This window comes from Limulus polyphemus, unplaced genomic scaffold, assembly GCF_000517525.1.
Source record: "Limulus polyphemus unplaced genomic scaffold, Limulus_polyphemus-2.1.2 Scaffold47, whole genome shotgun sequence".
Taxonomy (NCBI): Eukaryota; Metazoa; Arthropoda; class Merostomata; order Xiphosura; family Limulidae; genus Limulus; species Limulus polyphemus.
This window is the reverse complement of record NW_013665657.1, coordinates 668,771-676,723: the sequence shown is the minus strand read 5'-3', so window position 1 is coordinate 676,723 and position 7,953 is coordinate 668,771.

Below are 7,953 nucleotides of genomic sequence, written 5' to 3'. Positions count from 1 at the left end.
TTATCTTTGAACAAGGAAATAACCTGGCATATGTAGTTCTCAAACTAAAATCTCAGTCAAGCACTGTAATTTTTTGTCATTTTATACACATATATATATAAATTTATATAAATAAATTTTAAACTAACAACTTCATTTAAGAACTATGTAAATTAGCATTTGTTATAAAAGAAATACTCAGATTTTTTGTAAAAAAAAAAATCTTGAAAAACATTGCATACGAAGGTTGACAAATGCTAGGTCATTTGTTGAGTGTTCAGATTTGTATAACATATATATATGTATATTTTTATATCATAATGAAAATGGGTGTTTATGCTCTTGTAACCTGAAATTATTATTATTATTGAAATATTTAATATTTGTACTTCTTGTGCAATAATTCATAGAAGAACATCTTCAGAAAACAAACATTAAGCCAACTCTGTATTTAACTTATTTATTGATAAGTGCATAGAGTATTCTGGAATATGCATCTGCCTTATGTGTTTAAAGTCTGGAAGATCAGAAAAACATAATGAAAAATGTAATAATAACTGAATTTCAATTAAGATATCTTTGTAAAAAAAACATACATACATGAAATTATGGTATCCAAAATTTAATGTATGTCTTTTAAGGGACTATTGTAAAAAAAAAATGTTTTTTGTTTGTGCAGGCATTTTACATTTAAACTCATAATTTTTCTCTCTTTAAAATTGACAAATTTCTGTTTCATTCTGTTAGATTTTTGTTCAAGTTGTTATTCTATTCATCTGGTGTTTAAAGATGATGAAAGTGTGAATCTCTATAACTTCTTTTTACATATATATATTTTCAAAGGAAGAAGTGCAGTGTATGGTATGATTGTGTGTGTGTTTAAATATGTACAATTTCACCTTAATCTTGTAACTTGTAAGAATAAATGCCAACTGTGTAATTCAAAGACAGTAAAACAAGTGTTTGCTGTACTGAAGGGGTGTAGAAAAAGTAAAAGATTAAGCCCAAGATTGAATAGTTTAATAATTTTGGAATTAACTGTGTATTTGTAATGATTTAATCAAATATGTAAAATTTGCTTTGCTTCTTAGGACAAAGTCCATGATATAGTACATGGTAATTCACTGGAGGTGTTGTGCACCTTTATATTTCTTCCTTTTGTTGCTAAGGATATTTATATTTGCATTTTAGAACTGCAGTTAATACCAATTTGCTATAGTTATTATAGCTAGTTTATTATTGTTTAATTTGATAGCATATTTGTACATATTTTTAATAAAAATAAAGGTGATCTGTATTTTATATTGTTTGTTTGAAAACGTATGTATTGATGATTATATGGAAATGTTTGAATTTACAAATGTAAAAGTAAACTAACATTTAACAGTGTTTCACCCAGACAAGTGGAAGGTTCATATTGTTGCTTTTTTGTTTAGTATTTAATATTATTTGGTGTTAAGAAGGTCACAGTTTTTGCCTGCTGTGCTTCATACCATATTCATACACATCAGTATTTTATAGGAAGTTTGGATTTATTTATTATTCACATTTTGAGAATTAGCCTGTTACAAAATGGGGAAGAAAAACAAAATACAGTCAAAACCTGTAGAAATAGAATAGTATAAGATGGAATAACAGGGCCAAAGTGGTTTGTATGATGCTATAAGGCTATTTTACCATGTCTCTTTTTTTTTTAAGAATATCTACTCAAATTTCAATATGTGAGGGCTCTTAATTGAGCCTTCAGTTCACTAAGTATTTGAATAATTAATCTATGATTAGCCATGGCAAGACAAGAACAGACCGTTTCAGCTATAAAATTTGGTCTTTCTCCTTTTACAAGTCTACTTAGTGCTGTTTGTGCTAATTTTTTATTATTCCATACTAATCTGAATAATCTAAGGTAAGCTATATTTTCCTATTACATCTTGTTTAAAACATTCGTGAGCTAATAATAAAATATCTAAGATATTCAGTATTGTTTTAAGAGCATTGGATCGGTAGTGGTCAAGTGTTTAGTGTACCCAAACTGCGAATCTAAGGAGTTCATGGTTCACAACCTTTTACCATAAAAAAAAAAAGTGTTCTATACACTGGGAACATGGTTGCACTATAAGATTGATTGTTAAATCCCACTTTTCAGCCAGGCAAGAGTTGACAGTAGGATATGTGCACTTAATCCTTGTGTAGGTTTTAGCGACTTTTTAAGTACAGCAAAAATTTTAAGACGATCGATTTTAAAGTCACAATATTCATTGTTTAAAAAATACAAAACACGTGTTTGAAAAAAAATGGAAAATGTCATGATTTCCACACAATAATCCATTTAAAACGAATACTTCAGGTTCTTTGTGTTACTCAAGCATATAATATTTACATTAAAGATTACCTGTCTAGGTTATTATTGTGTGAAATAATACCCAAGTCATTTTAATTTTGTGAAGCAGCTTGAAGTAAATACTGTTTGTAAAAGTGTTAAATGCTTAAATTTTTTTTTGAAACGTAACAATTTTACTATTTGTGCATAATACGGAAGGTTGAGTACATTAAATCAACACGACCAAATATGCCAAGTAAGTCGCTTGTTTTTGAAGGTAGCCCTTTTTGCCCACAAATATTCGCACAATCTGATTGTAAAGATGTGTTCGCATCGGGAATTTAGACTTTCCAAGATGTAGTTATCCTTTGTTTTTAATGACGCTAGAAATTGACTTTCACAAATTTAAGAATTAGCTTTTCAGAGCGGCACTGTCTGAGGAAGGAAATATCGTTGATGATGACAAACCTTGTCGAACGTTGTACATTTGCTGTTATGTTAAACTTGTATTAAAGTTTTTCTTCATTACCGATTCAAGCCGTCTCCAACCATTATTAGTCTCAAAGTGGGTTCCTCGTCATTGAAAAGGAATTTGAATCAGTTTGGGGTACCAGTATCATCCAGAAAGAGGCCTGCAACATATCCAGCCATGGAAAGCAACCTGTGGCAGGTGAAAATCCAATAACACAAAGTTCATTGACAAAATGAACAGTACACAACATAATAAAGAAGAATTTTCTTTATATAAAAAAAGCGATACAAGTTGCTTCCACAGCACGTCCGTTCAAGCATTTAATACCTCAAGTAGCTGGAGAATGAAATGGGTATTCATGCTATTCCATATGCATATGCATCGGTCAAAATGTATGCGGCCTTGTTGGTAACTCCTCTTAGTCGTGAAAATGCATGAGTTGGAAATACTTCAATTTTGTGTTAAAATAAACAAAACGTTCTCCAATTACAGTGTTTGTTTTGTATTATTTTATTTTTATGACTGATGATTTCCATGAATTTAGAATTTGTATTTCCGATTACAACGTTTCTCACTGTACGCCTGATCTTTGTAGCTCCGACGAAGAATACACACATGCCTATCAAAACACACGGCAGCGTGTTGTGCGGCCAAAACAACCTGCGGGACACTGTGTTATTAACAGGAGTAATAGTTTACCAGTTTTCTACTTTCTTCAGATCGGACTGTGGTACTCCAAATTATCGCATATTTTCAGTAGAGTGCTCTATTGGACCTTGACTTCACATACCACACGAGATATAAAATCTCCAATTTTCATTTCTTCTTTTTTATTTATTTATATATATTTTTTCGTACTGAAAGTATGGAAACTTTATTTGCTAGAAAAACATACTTAACTTTAATGGATTTCTTTCAAATTTAATACACTGATGGATCTTTACAACTACAATTAGGTGACAAATTTGGTCTACATATAAGCCACCTGTGCAAAGTTATTCAACAACAAGAGAGAATCCTCAATAGCCGCAACACTAGAAATTTTTTGGGGCAGGATTAGAGTAAATTAACCTACGATACTTTTTTTTCTTTTTATTAGCTATATTTTTGTACGCCAATAATACCAAGCGTGGGGCGCGCGTATATCCGATTCGACTTTATTACACATCAGGATCTCTAACAGCCTACCCTCAGATTTAAATTATTTTAGGCAGGATTAGAGTAAATTAATCTATGAGACCTTCAGCGTGGTAACATATATCAATCAAAAGGGTTTGACCTCTTGAGCCCAAAACTGTAATTAAATCTCAAATAGGTCAAGAGATGACTTAGCTATGAGCTAAAAGTTTGTACTTGACATAAACAAAAAAAACTCGGAGCCATCCTATGCGCCGCTATGTCGTGGCTAAAAATCGCTCAATTTTGACCAAACTTTTTGATGACACGCCTACGCAAAAAGTCACGTAAGCTATTGGTATAAAATTTTTACTACAGCTTCATCTAACAGTAAAGGTGGACCGTCTTAGCTTTTTGTCATTTGACTAAAGACGGAGGATTTAGAACAACAAATCTGTAGGGTGAAAGCACGTACAGATATACAAGTATTGTTAGGCCAAGCAAACTATATTAACAGTTTCTAGCTCAATTTTTCAAAAGAATCATACGAATGGACGATTATTATTCATTGCCAATTTTTAGGCACAAATTTGTTAGATATGAAATTCTCTTAATTAAAGAGCGTTTATTGTCACGTGATATTAGCTTAAGTAAAAGCACAAGTAATGATGCTCGATATGGTTGTACACAGTGCATGCAGGTGAAGACAAGAAACTGTTAATCTAGATTCCATGGCGTTAGTATAAAGAAAGTTATTAACACTGTTTTAGAGAAGAAAATCTACCTCAATTTATTTTAAAGAATCTGGTTGGTTCTTTAAAGTATAGGTCCGAATAATGGGATTTCTGTCGAGTGCCATTTTCTTATTTGCTGTGATTTGTGTGTTTGTATTTGACAAAAGGTCATGATATCTAACCAAACACATCTCAGGTGTGGACAAACTGGTACCTACACTTATAGCATTGATAAAAATTTTACAGCAAATATTAATTCATTACTTAGCTAGGCCGAATATTTTGTTTTAAACACCATCATGCCCCAAGTTGAAACAAAAAACAAAAAAACAAAAAAAACGTGGCCTGGCTAACTAATGAGTGAATATTTTTCTGTAAAATTCTTATCAGTGCTATAAGTGTAGCTGCCAGTTTGGCCACCAATTTTGATTTCATTCCTTTAAGTCGCACACTCAATCTTTTTTTGGCTGTACCGTGTTTTCACGCCTAATTGAATATTATATACAACAGAACTTTCGTGAATAATATATATATATATATTTAGCGATATACCAACGTGTTTGGTCTTAATGGTTGTTACTATAGCAATTACATGTAATTCTGAAAACTGGCGACCACATTTCGTAACATGCTTTCCAACTCAACAATGCTCTGACAGAAAATCAGCATCATACTAATAGTATAAAAGCCCGTCAAGAATGACAGGAAACCATTGTTGAATAATTAACGAAAATTATAAAATTTGAATAAAACGAATTTGTCTGTACCTCCAAAATGCACCTTTCATTAGTCTCGAAGTAATTGTTTAATCACCTCATTTTTAGTAAAAACTACGCATAAAAACGAAATGTTATCGTGAACAAAAGTACGTGTGCACTCTGAAAGAGACTTAAATAGCACTCTTGAGCCTTTTCACTGTATTCTAGGTCAAGAAGTAGAAAACATAGTGCGGACATTCCGATACAAATTTTCAACTCTTTCGACTGTACAAAAGAAATTTGATAGTAATAAACGTCTATTTTTCTTTATGTTTTAAAGCCAAGTAGATAATATATGCGTTAAAATACCAAAATAATATTTATTAATTAGCTTTTATTCACCATTTATAACTTTTTAAACACTGACTCTATAACGTTAGTAATAGTAAGCCTATTTGTAGTCTAATTTAAACATTAGGCCTAATACATAAACGTAATGTAAGGCTTAATTGAAACACTACTTGGTAACTTTTATTTTACTTTTGGCTACAACTCAATGTCATAAAACTTCTGAATTAAACTATTTTGCTGTTATATCACCAAAGTTATAAAAAAAAATAAAAAAAAACCTTTTTAACAAATCAGTATGAATATTGAGCATTCAACATAAACACCCTAGTTGGCCTAAGAACAATTAGGTGATAATTTTGTTGCTAAGCTACGATGTATATTGTTGAGCATTACCAAAAAAAAAAGGAGCTTGAAAGCATTCTCGACAAAGTGACAAAATGAATAAGCCTTTTGTAGTTAGTGATAACATTACTTAGTAGTGTTGTAACGTTTTCTGACTCAACAATGCCCTTGCAGAAAATCAGTATTGTATTTTAACATTATACCTAGAGCTATATGCATTACTAAATTTACGAAGTGTTCATCTAAATTGTTGCCAACTGTTACAACATTGTTATTTTATTTAATTATCGGTAACCCCTTTATTAATTCTTAATGCTGAAATGAGATGACTGCATTGTTATTTGGAGACTGAATTATTCTCGACCAATCACGGTTGTTGTTACATTGCGACCGTGTGCATGAAACTTGCTGCCAAGATGAAGCACAGAAGTATAGTCACTAGATAGTGTATTATCAAAGTTGAAGCAACACGGGAATAATGTATTGTTACGACAGCGGTAGTCACGTGACTCTGGTAACACATCACGAGATTCTAGAAGGATCATGACTTTTCCTGGCAACTCTAGCCTGTTCCAGGTGCCCTCTTTTTTAGTATATAAGCCCGGCAAATAAAGCGAGAGAGAATTGGATAGCTAGTGAGATTGAAGATAAAGATAATCGAGTCAAGCCGTAAGTAAAGTGTGTGAATCACTGTGATTTATAGCGTGTGTTCATAAAAGTAGCTAGAAACCGGGTTTCGATACACGTGGTGGGCAGAGCACAGATAGCCCTTGTGTAGCTTTGTGCATAATTAAAAACAAACAAACAAACAATCATAAAAGTAGTCAAGTTTAAAGTAACTGTGGAAATTATGAGTATTGCAAAGTTGTATCGAGAAAGAATAAACTAGTTTTAATTAAGAAACGACTTCTATCGCTGAAGTTTCTCGGAAAGTATTTCTACGGGAAATTAACAAACAAGCAGATACGCAACAGTATTTTGACGGATTTTTAAACCGTTGGCTTCAGTCGAACTGTAAAATGTGTTTAATTTTTTCTGCAATACGTATGAAATTTTTGACATGTAAAGTGCTGGTTTTAGGCAAATGGATTAATCTACATTTTAGTGTAGTTTGACTACAACTGTATCAATGTCTTCAGTCCAACCGTCAAATATGTGTAATTGTTTTCTGCAGAGTCCAGGAGGTTTTTTAAGTAGTAGTTACAGAGGGACGGATTAATCTGTTTAGTTTGTTTAGGTAATATTGTTATACGTTTTTTTTTTGCAGCTCATTTAACATTTATAGCACATACTTATGGAAAGCAGCAAACCCAAAACGTGTAAACTTCTACTGCAAACAAGCACATGTTCTGACATTAAATATGAATAAAAATTTATATGAAATCCATAGTCGCATTATAACATTAAGGATATTTTTTACTGTGTTAGTGTTAAATTGTTTAACATCTTCCTTTTTTTTTACCTTAAATTTTTCTGTTTAAATAAGGCTTAAAATAAAACCTATTTTGTTACTTAGTTCCCAGAATTTTGTGTTACACGATCGTGAAACAAGTTCTACAACTAGACATTTGCAGTTCAAATCTCGGTGCTTAATATTTACTTCTTATTCAAACCCGAATTCAAATTAAAAATAAATCTTAAAATTTATAAATGAAAAGCATGTTAAAGAGAACTAGTTCTACAACTTATATGAGCCAAACTAAATAAAATACTCCGGTGGCAAGTTTATGTATTTCCAATGCTAAGATATGGGGCTCGATTCTTCGTGGTGGATAGCGTTCAAATAGCCCATCGTATGGCTTTGAACAGAAACAAACGGACTTGATATAATTTTACTTTAAATTATTGACTAAAGAAATATTTTTTTCAAAATCGCTTTAAAAACCGCCAACTTATCTTTGTGGAAACAATTATTCTAAAAGTTACAAATCAAACTCGATACAC